Below are 12,425 nucleotides of genomic sequence, written 5' to 3'. Positions count from 1 at the left end.
ATAACTGGTCAGCTTACAATATCGACAGATCTAGACTACAATAAGTCTAGACGTGATAACTGGTTAGCTTACAATATCGACAGATCTAGACTTAAGTCACGTGATAACTGGTTAGCTTACAATATCGACAGATCTAGACTTAAGTATGCTATAACTGGTCAGCTTACAATATCGACAGATCTAGACTTTAGAAACATGATAACTGGTCAACTTGCAATGTTGACTGATCTAGACTTAAGTAACATGATAACTGGTCAGCTTACAATATCGACAGATCTAGACTTAAGTAACATGATAACTGGTCAACTTGCAATGTTGACTGATCTAGACTTAAGTAACGTGATAACTGGTCAGCTTACAATATTGACAGATCTAGACTTTAGAAACGTGATAACTGGTCATCTTACAATATTGACAGATCTAGACTTAAGTAACGTGATAACTGGTCAACTTGCAATATCGACAGATCTAGACTTAAGTAACATGATAACTGGTCAGCTTACAATATCGACAGATCTAGACTTAAGTAAGCTATAACTGGTCAACTTACAATATCGACAGATCTAGACTTTAGTATGCTTTAACTGGTCAGCTTGCAATATCGACAGATCTAGACTTAAGTATGCTATAACTGGTTAGCTTACAATATCGATAGATCTAGACTTTAGTATACTATAACTGGTCAGCTTACAATATCGACAGATCTAGACTTAAGTTAAACAAATCTACCAGGAGATCACTATACAAACTATACCATACCTGTAGAGGACATCTGTATTCTATATTACATAAAACTGACCACCTCGATCAATATCATGACCATCTAAAGGAAGAGATATGAATTAAAACTGAATGCACTGATAATGTATGCATGATTCTATGATTTACAAATTTCTGCTTAAAATATTGACAGATCTTTAGTCTTCAAAAGTGAAGAAATAATTCTACAAGGAGATACAAACTACAACAATAATATGAAGATGGTCACTAGCGTGTCCATACTACAGAGCATACTTAACAATAATGTTACATCAAACTGATAGCTGATGACCATTTTAACCATATCCACCCCTTCAACTATTTAATTAGACCAACTTCTTCAAATCCTTTATCCACACATATAAAGGACATCTTTATGTTATCAATATTACATAAAAATCTGACCACCTAAATCAATATTACAACAATCTACAGGAAGATATGTGAATTAAAACTTTACAATGATTTTTTTTTACAATTACCAATATGTACTGGAGATGAAAAGTGGCATAACCTCTGTTGAGTTGGAAAGAAAAAAACCCACCTTTAACCAGAACCTGTGTACCTACCTATGATCTACGTGTCCTGGCCTAACCAGCGATAGAATTGTTGTGTTGACAAGTAAAGAGTTGTAAGGTAAACTTTATTTATACCGAGCCATCAAACAAGCATTAGGACCAAACAGGATGGACTTTTACACCTACATAGCATTACTTACAACACGCAGGTCAAACCACCTACCAATTTTAAATTCGGACATAACCAATAATACAATACAGGATCAAAAATGACAGTATGAGTATTAAAATGAAATTGTACTATCTATTGTACTATCTAGGCTGACTTGAGGTTTACCTGCTAAGATATGCTGGACGACATTTCTTATATTAGAATCTGAATTTTAATGAAACTTTGTGACCTCAGATTTGACAATATATACCCGTCAAATTTATCTATATCAAGGGACTAATTAACGCTACATTAAGTCCAGTGTTCCGATGACAAGCCCATTCCAGGGATAGGCCCTTTGTGGTGAGATACAGTCAGAGTTATGAAAAAGTTGATTGCTTATTTAAAGTTATAAAACCACAAATCACATGTTGTTTGGTTGTTTATACAATATCAGCATAGATCATAGATCTTACATGAGTGACTATAAAAATAATCAAAAAAATTCAATAGGCCTTCAATGCCTGGCATATCAAAATGTTTATCAAGTTTAATAAAATTCAAATTTAAATGTAGCCACAGGTGCAAGATTCTTTTTATATCATAACTAATATTTATGAAAATTAAGACAAAACTTTCAATTTCATTTTTTGTATAATTATTTAAGAGCGCAAGGTGAAATCTGCAGGCTCGGAATTTGACATTTCTGTCTATACCATTAAACTATGACGTCACTTTTACCTGTAACGTAATGTACAACAGTGCTGTCTGTTATGACATGTATAGTAATTAAAAGTCTTAATTAATGTATGCATCTAAACTATGGCAAGGTTCTAATGGGCACTAATTGGCAATATAATTAGAATAAGTAAACAAATTTCACCAGATGATACACAATATAGTTAGCATAAGCATGCTATATCACATACAGCATCAATAACAAAGTTTGCTCTGCATGCTCCATATTTGGACTCCTCAAGCTCCTAAGATAAAATGTGGTTCCCTTATGTAATTGAATTTTATAGTTGCAGAAAAAAGTGGGGTCCTTTTCGTTATCTGTCCTTAACAAATTTACAGGGATCGCCTAAACACAAACCCTATAGAAATCTATGATAATATATATTTTGTGTAGATCCTACGTCAATTTGTACGATCCTCTGTCGTATTTTAGGAGGGTCCACATCATACTTGACAGTTACATAAAATCATTACCATTTTGAAGAGAAACAAGTTTCCACATGATGTTTACACAAATGAATAAGATAAAAAAATTCACATGAATATTCTAACAGACAACAGTTCAACTTTCACCTTCCGTAATGCATTGATATGGATTGAATGCCGTTTGCAGCTACAAACTCTGACCTTCAAGCTAAATTCCTTCAAGGTGAATTGATTAGAATCGTACGGGTACAGGTGATAACTTGTTAAAGGTACACAACAATAAATATATAGTCAGACTGCCAGAAATGCATGCATTGGTATACCATACATTTATATAGTAATGTTGAAATCCGTGGATGATCAGAAATTGATAATGATATCAGTGACGGGAGTGACAAGTGTCTAACAGGATACGTCTAACTATATTGAAAGTCATACCCTAGGCTAGTCTGAGGCCATCATGACCCAGACACGTTAATCTTACTACGAACGATAACATAATACTACAAAGTATGTCGAAGATCTCAAACAGAGTTACCTTTCCCTGACATTTCTGAAATTTGAGAGGTCAAGAAATAGGGAAGCACTGATGCTTAACAACTGAAATATTTTCAAATTCTAAGGGTCAATTAACAACTTAAAGCTAAAGAAGGCATACAATAACAAAACTGTCTACTAATGGTGAAGTCAAATTAATAAAGTTCATAACCATGACAACATCACTAAAGGTCATTACCATGACAACAATATCCACAGATAGTGCGGCCATACATTATAACTAAAGGTATTTTCCATGACAACAATATCCACAGATAGTGCGGCCATCCATTATAACTAAAGGTCATTACCATGACAACAATAGCCACAGATAGTGCGGCCATACATTATAACTAAAGGTATTTTCCATGACAACAATATCCACAGATAGTGCGGCCATACATTATAACTAAAGGTATTTTCCATGACAACAATATCCACAGATAGTGCGGCCATACATTATAACTAAAGGTCATTACCATGACAACAATATCCACAGATAGTGCGGCCATACATTATAACTAAAGGTATTTTCCATGACAACAATATCCACAGATAGTGCGGCCATACATTATAACTAAAGGTATCTTCCATGACACATAATATCCACAGATAGTGCGGCCATACATTATAACTAAAGGTATTTTCCATGACAACAATATCCACAGATAGTGCGGCCATACATTATAACTAAAGGTCATTACCATGACAACAATATCCACAGATAGTGCGGCCATACATTATAACTAAAGGTATTTTCCATGACAACAATATCCACAGATAGTGTGGCCATACATTATAACTAAAGGTCATTTCCATGACAACAATATCCACAGATAGTGCGGCCATACATTATAACTAAAGGTCATTTCCATGAGAACAATATCCACAGATAGTGCGGCCATACATTATAACTAAAGGTCATTACCATGACAACAATATCCACAGATAGTGCGGCCATACATTATAACTAAAGGTATTTTCCATGACAACAATATCCACAGATAGTGCGGCCATACATTATAACTAAAGGTCATTACCATGACAACAATATCCACAGATAGTGCGGCCATACATTATAACTAAAGGTATTTTCCATGACAACAATATCCACAGATAGTGAGGCCATACATTATAACTAAAGGTCATTTCCATGACAACAATATCCACAGATAGTGCGGCCATACATTATAACTAAAGGTCATTTCCATGACAACAATATCCACAGATAGTGCGGCCATACATTATAACTAAAGGTCATTTCCATGACAACAATATCCACAGATAGTGCGGCCATACATTATAACTAAAGGTATTTTCCATGACAACAATATCCACAGATAGTGCGGCCATACATTATAACTAAAGGTCATTTCCATGACAACAATATCCACAGATAGTGCGGCCATACATTATAACTAAAGGTATTTTCCATGACAACAATATCCACAGATAGTGTGGCCATACATTATAACTAAAGGTCATTTCCATGACAACAATATCCACAGATAGTGTGCGGCCATACATTATAACTAAAGGTCATTTCCATGACAACAATATCCACAGATAGTGCGGCCATACATTATAACTAAAGGTCATTTCCATGACAACAATATCCACAGATAGTGTGGCCATACATTATAACTAAAGGTATTTTCCATGACAACAATATCCACAGATAGTGCGGCCATACATTATAACAAAAGGTATTTTCCATGACAACAATATCCACAGATAGTGCGGCCATACATTATAACTAAAGGTATTTTCCATGACAACAATATCCACAGATAGTGCGGCCATACATTATAACTAAAGGTATTTTCCATGACAACAATATCCACAGATAGTGCGGCCATACATTATAACTAAAGGTCATTACCATGACAACAATATCCACAGATAGTGCGGCCATACATTATAACTAAAGGTCATTACCATGACAACAATATCCACAGATAGTGCGGCCATACATTATAACTAAAGGTATTTTCCATGACAACAATATCCACAGATAGTGTGGCCATACATTATAACTAAAGGTCATTACCATGATAATGATATTCCCATTTTATTCGTAATATCACTGAAGATCTGCAGACTCAACTGTCATTTATGAGTAGGTATTACAACATGTGTTTGCCTGCTTTTATTGGCTCTGCAATACAATAACCTACAAGTTTGATTTTCCATCTTTCTTTAAATTCTTCAAAACACCAACTAATACAAAATTTATTCCTGATCAGAAAGGTGGGGTTAGGATGGCAGCTCAAGTTTTACCAGTAAGGAGCCACTAATGACAAGCGACCACTACACTATCGAGTAGGAATATTGCATGACCACCACACTGTAGGGCCTAGCTGTGTATTGTTTACATTGACACATTACATAACATCACAGATATCTTATCAATGTGGGCCTGTCAACACAGCAATCTATGTGACCTTGTAAGGTTAAATCATAGACATCATACTCAATACTTATCTACAGTAAACACTAGAGTAATATATCGGTCCAACTCATCTCAACATTAATCAGACAACATATACCAGCTCTCATTTTTCTTAAACGTTTTTGTATTAATTCATTGTCACATTTTATTTTCATCAATAAACATAAACGTTTCACAGTTTTGTTATCTAGATTTTCAATTCAATTAACTTTCATATTTTTAATCGAATTTTTCTTTCATAGAGAAGTAATTATATAACTACAGATCTTAAGTGGTTATTTTCATCCATACTATTTATATACCAGTAATAGTTTGTTCTGACACAGAGACTCCTGTTTATGATCTTAACTATCATATCAGCAAATGGCTACCAGGATCTATAAAACCAAAATTTCTAACAAAACTGGGCTGTATAAATTTAGTCTTTTAATGTTACAGTGTCTAACTCTAGAAGTTTCCATAAACGTTAAAATCCCCTGATGTAATACAATCAGTTTTTAATTTCATTCCTTACCTGCTGCAGTCACATAAAAGTTTGAACTTTATTAACTATTTTCACAAAGGTAAGAGAAAAGTAAGAAAAGCATGTTTTGGTTGAGATACTCCTTAATTTTTTCTTCACCTTAAAACACCCTAAACTTCTTCATCTTAAACAAGGCCTTGTTTTTTTTCAACTTAAAATATACACAGCCTGGATTTAGTTACTTACCGATTTTTTTCTTCACCTTAAAACACACCCTAGTTTTGGCAGATTCCCACACTGTCAGCCTGAAGCCGGCCGTTTTCACCTCTCCCAGGGTGCCAGATCAACGAGAAATCCAAACAGTCTGAAACAGAGGCAAACAATGTCAAGGTCGAATAAGTCTGAAACAGAGGCAAACAATGTCAGGTTCGTATAAGTCTGAAACATAGGTAAATATGTCAAGGTACTGATAGTCTGAAACATAGGCAAATATAGGCAAATATGTCAAGGTACCGATAGTCTGAAACAGAGGCAAATATGTCAAGACACAGTACAGACAAAATGTCAAGGTCATGATACAGTACAGACAAAAAGGTCAAGGTCATCATACAGTCTGAAACAGAAGCAAAAATGTCTTGAGGATGATAAACAGAGACAAAAAAGGTCATTAGGTCATGATACAATACAGCAAAATGTCAAGGTCATGATATAGTACATCAAAAGGTCAAGGTCATGATACAATCTGAAAGAGAGCAAACAAGGTCAAGATAGAATTACATATGCTGTAGCAGAAGTAAAATGTTCAAGGTCAATCAAAATAACTTATGCGGTTTATTAAATGACACGAATAAAAATGCTTTTATTTTAATGCATAAAATCTGGACATTATTTTGAAACTTAAAAAACACAGTCAGAAAAAGGCAAAAAGGTCAAAGTCACAACACAATTAAAATGGACTTACTTATTTTCAAACTGCAAAAAAGTATTTTTCTCCTTTTAAAAGAAACAATATTCAGTGCAGAAATTGATAGCAAAGCTGATTCTATTTATAAGCTAAGGAGGAAAACTGTGATCTAGAAAACATTATTCACTTAGTGTTCATAAATAGTTTTATTATAGTGTTATAAACAGTGGGTGAGGGTGGGTAAGGATGGGTGAGGGGTGGAGGTGCTATTTTGATGTGGTGGTGTATAATATAGGGCTTAGAGGTGGGGATGGGGGTTCTGTCAAAGTCAGAATGGGGGAAAGGGGGGAGTCTGAGTGCTGGGTTGCTGAGGCTTGGGGGGTTACAAGGGGTTTGAAGGGGGTGGGGTGGGAGGAATGGGGTATGGGAATGATTGGGATGGATGAAAGGAGGGGCACACTGGTTACAAATATCTGACTTTGTATAGCAGAGGGACTAGGGGAGGGGTCACAATGTCAGAAATATCTTATGATATGTAGTGGACAGTCTAGTGCTAACATTATCAATTATCATTACAATTATATCTAATAAGAAACTTAACTATCACAGCTAGTAGAAAATCCTGTCTCAGTATATAATAAACATACTGGGTGATCGTACATGGAGCCCTGTGAAGGAGACTCTATAAGGTTACATAGTTATAGGTTACACATTGTACGAGGATTGTGTCTGACAGCAGCTGCAGCATCCCTGGTCATTTATTACCAGCCATAAAAACCCCTTCATCATAACCATAACTATCCACCAAGCTATTTTAGGATGCATAGTTGTGTCATGCTGAATAATTAATGGGTTTAGCCCAGTCCAGGTTCCCTACCAACAAGTAATATATATATAACATTTTTTTTTTTGGTTAAGAAATAGATACATCTATTTTATAAAAAGACAATAATTTGTAGGTATTTCACATCAACAAATTTTATTGACAAGATCTTATGTCAAAAAGATTGAATAAAATTGAATAATTTGTATATTATATCCAATATTTTCAATTCTCTGTTTTTTTTCTGTTATAAGTAGAAAGTGGCCATTGTTATTGTACATTATTAGGGAAAAAACAGTGGATTGGGAAAGTTGAATTTCCAGTAGATAACTCTAAACTTTGAGGTGATTTTCATTAAGACCAGTGACCATTATCAGCCCCAGAAAACCCCTAGAAAAATCTCGGACACTGAAATAAATTACATAACACACAGTTCATACCAAATTTACTTACCACACAATTTTGTCTCTCAAATCGTCTTTCCACTGAGCTTTCTCCGATTTTTAGGTGATTTTAGGAAGTGAATCTATTTATAGAGAAGGGTGATTTTTTAATATAACTTTTATTGTAATACTGCCTGGTTATCCTCAAATCCTACACAATGATGCAGTTATTTATCCCGGAGGTACACGATGATGAAAGTCTTTGGTGAACTTTGTTTGATCTTGGCTAACACATGCCCAGATCAACAGCAGCTGAACTTTGACTTCTGGTGACCTGTGACCTATGTAAAGTCTGTAATCCTATGGTTTTCTATGCCGAATCAATTTCTCAGTCATCAGAAGAACACCTGGAAAATATAAACATAAAAAGAATGCATTAGTTTTAGTGGGGGTAGTGAGACAGCTTGTCCTCAGGCGTATTAAGTTCACATACATAATCCTCTTGTGTTGAAGACACTAATCATAACTCAGACGTAAACATTGTAGTAAAATCAGTCTCTACTGACCATCGACTTTATCTACTGACACCCGACTTTATTGACCACTATTTTTACTGACCACTGACTTAACTGACCCCTGACTTTACCGACCATTGACTATACTGACCCCTGACTTATCTGACCCCTGACTTTACTGAGCCCTGACTTCACTGATCACTTCCTTTACTGACCCCTGACTTTACAGACCACTGACTTTACTGACCCCTGACTTAAATGACCCCTGACTTAAATGACCACTGACTTTACTGACACCTGACTTTACCGACCACTGACTTTACTGACCCCTGACTTAAATGACCACTGACTATACTAACCCCTGACTTAAATGACCACTGACTACACTGACCCCTGACTTTACTGACACCTGACTTTACTGACTAGTGATTTTAATTACTGACCACTGATTTTAATTACTGACCACTGACTTTTCAAGCTGACCACTGACACTATTGACCTGTGAATTTATTAACTATAATTTATGTTTCACTTTAACAACATCTTGTATCAAATAACTTAATAGTGATATCCAAATTTACTAATCATATATTTTAACATCTTGTAAACTCTGAATTGTGAGTTTCCTTACTGCAAATAAGCGGTGATTAATGGGCTGACAGTATTCTACATGTCTTGATACAAGATACATGTAATGGAAGTCTATAAGAATTCATTATTCCATGACATCTTAATTTATCTTTTTCAAGTTGACAATTTTGACAATTTTATTGAAATCTCAACGCCATTACATAATAGTATATATGTGTGTTTTAACATACAAATAAGGTAACTCGGTGCATATGCCTTAATTAATAGTCACATGGAGTTGGAAATATCACATATATATTAACTTGTTTAAGTCTTAAGGTAATCAAGCTCAGGTATTTATGCATATATACAAGCATGCATGCATTGATATTCTGTGTATGTTTTCATGTTATGTAAGTCTGAAATAATGTTATTAAGTATTCTACAACATTTTGATTTATTTTTTACAAACATTAATGCACTCATGTGTACATAACACAAAATCTTCATTTTTGTTTAGAACAACTAATTTTCCCAAACTAAAAAATCTCATAAGTTGACGTTACACAATCAAAGTTTTACATTTACGTCGTAAACAGGAAATAAAGCATGTTTAGTCAACAGTACATAAGAGTTTACCTGTTTAATGTCACAAATGCCTGTGGTCAAATTTACCTGAGATATAAGCCTGTGTACATCCCGTTAGCTCACCTGTGTAACTGGAGAGAAGTGTTATAGCAGTACTCTTATCATTACATAAATACACGGTACAAACACCATGTGACGAAACACATTCCAGAGTATTACATCTTGACGACGTCATATGGTGATACAATTTTTAGAACACCTTTCAATTGACTTTTATATTACATATTGACAACTTCATATTCTTCAGAGAAAATATTTTCAGAACACCTCTCAATTGACTTTTATATTACATATTGACAATGTCATATTCTTCGGAGATGAAATTTTCAGAACACCTTTAATTGACTTTTATATTACATATTGACAACGTCATATTCTTCGGTGATAAAATTTTCGGAACACCTTTCCATTGACTTTTATATTATATATTGGCAATGTCCTATTCATCAGATAAAATTTTCAGAACACGTTTCAATTGACTTTTTATATTACATATTGACAATGTCATATTTTCAGAACACGTTTCAATTGACTTTTTATATTACATATTGCAACGTAATATTCTTTGGTGATAAAATTTTCAGAATGACTTATGCCTTTCAATTAACTTTTTCACTTAAAATTAAACTAAGCTGTAAAATCATGTGTTCTTTCAAGACAAGGTCCCCATTATTTGTTTGTTTTTGCATATAGTTGATAATTGCGCAATGAAAACAGTCAACTGGCTGAAATACATTTATGTAAACAATCAACAACTACTGTATTATAGGCCTATAATTAGCTATGAAAACACGAGAAGTCCATTGTCCAACTTTTGTGTCTTTGATCAGCGCTAAACCAACATATTGTTCTGTGGCTCATTTCCTTCGCCAAGTCTATAATAAATACACAATTACAGTTGATAATGTGGTTGAACAACAGTAATCTCTCAGGAATTATTAACTACTATTTAACATTGTTAGCATAAACGGAATTTATAAAAATTAAACATAGATAACAAATAATCTGGAATAATAGTTAAGGAGAGATATAAATGATAACATGGTTTAATATTAACAATCAACCAAATCCTCTAATGATCTAGGAAACAGTCATCCCCGGCCATTCCTTATACATAAAACTGTCCCGTTCGGCGTTGTCCACATAATATTTCATCAAAATATATCTTAGAGAATCACATTGGAATAGAAGAACAGATAATTAAAGTATCTAAACTTTTAAACCTTTTATTACTGAAAAGTTTTTTATAGAGATAATGTCTATATACTCTAGGGAAACAATATGTACCATCTAATATCGACAGACAGAATGACATTTAAGTATAGAGCAAAATTGTGTAATCAAAGCAAACCCAATCTATATTTTAAACTTATTTTATTTATAAATAAACACTGGAATTGATAACAAAAGTTTAAAAGAAATACTGCCATAGTGAAACAATTTATACCAATTAGCCCATGAGAAAGCTAGACTTCTTATACAATTCTGCTCTATTCCTGAATGTCATTATTTAATTAAAGCAAAACCGTTACAAAAATAAGTCAAATCTATATAATTATCGAACTTCAAATCTTCTTACAATAATACCTGAATTTGTAATGATATAACGAAAGTTTTATAGAAATAGACAAAGTAAAACAATACCAACCCATAGATTGACAGAGACTTCCTCTGTGAGTGAAGTGCTGGACTTAAAATGTCTGGTATTTAGGGTCAATCTGGATAGTTTCTGGTGAGTCAGGCAGATAGATAAGAATGCACCCTTACCCCAATAAAATATTTAATAACGTTACATAATATGACAGTGGTCAACAGGTCAACAAAGACCGTCCCCAGGGCCATATGCGGACACAATGGACTACAACAGGCATTAAAATCAGGGAAAATATCACAGTGATTGATACAGGGTCTTTAAGGTATAAAGTAATTAGGAGGGCAGTGAAAGTCACACCAAACTGTACAACGGCCTGTCCTTATACCCACCGGCCCAGGTGACAATAACAATATCACAATGGATAGTTCCTTAATTTAATTAACAGTATCTTAACATATCTTAAATCAACAATGAGATTAAATGTACCTCCTTGACCAATTATAGTCTGACCCAATAACACTTAATCTTCGACAATATACAAGATAAAAAATACAAAAGCCTCAGCCCACAATATCTCATATATCTTAAAATGACAATAGAGATAAAAATAAGGTACACAATCATCTGAGTCCATCTTCTCATATCTTAAATCTTGTAAGACAGAATAATAAAGAACAATATCTCCATATATCTCAAGTCAACAATAAGATTGAAAGTACATGCCTAGTTAATTATATAAATCACCAACCTATCGTATTAATATTTGACCCAATAAGCGTCCCCATCCCTATAATAAGAGCCCCTCTTTCTTATATTGAGGAATCAATTTTACTTTACACAAAATGGACGCACACTAAATCTATGAAAACTGTCTAGGTTTCTCTATTTGATTTTGTATGCAAATTGATCATGTCATAATGTAATAACAAGAGGCCCAAGAGGCC

The 12,425-nt window shown here is 34.0% G+C and overlaps 1 protein-coding gene across 6 annotated transcripts in view; it reads right to left on the bottom strand.

Annotated features, from left to right (window-relative positions):
- The window catches only part of LOC138311169 (band 3 anion transport protein-like), a 68,140-nt gene that overhangs the window by 40,264 nt on the left and 15,451 nt on the right, over positions 1–12,425 (bottom strand). For 4 of the 6 annotated variants that reach the window (XM_069252641.1, XM_069252646.1, XM_069252645.1 and 1 more), the window contains exons 2-3: positions 8,225–8,561; positions 6,291–6,408 (exon numbers count right to left, since the gene is read on the bottom strand). The gene's annotated coding sequence lies outside the window, so the exon portion shown is untranslated. Of the gene's footprint in view, positions 1–6,290; positions 6,409–8,224; positions 8,562–9,878; positions 9,950–12,425 lie in introns of those variants that run through there. The other 2 variants (XM_069252644.1, XM_069252642.1) reach the window with 2 other exon arrangements.

Source organism: Argopecten irradians, chromosome 16 (genome assembly GCF_041381155.1).
Source record: "Argopecten irradians isolate NY chromosome 16, Ai_NY, whole genome shotgun sequence".
NCBI classification, from domain to species: Eukaryota; Metazoa; Mollusca; class Bivalvia; order Pectinida; family Pectinidae; genus Argopecten; species Argopecten irradians.
The sequence above is the reverse complement of the archived record's forward strand: the minus strand, read 5'-3'. Positions and strand labels throughout refer to the sequence as shown.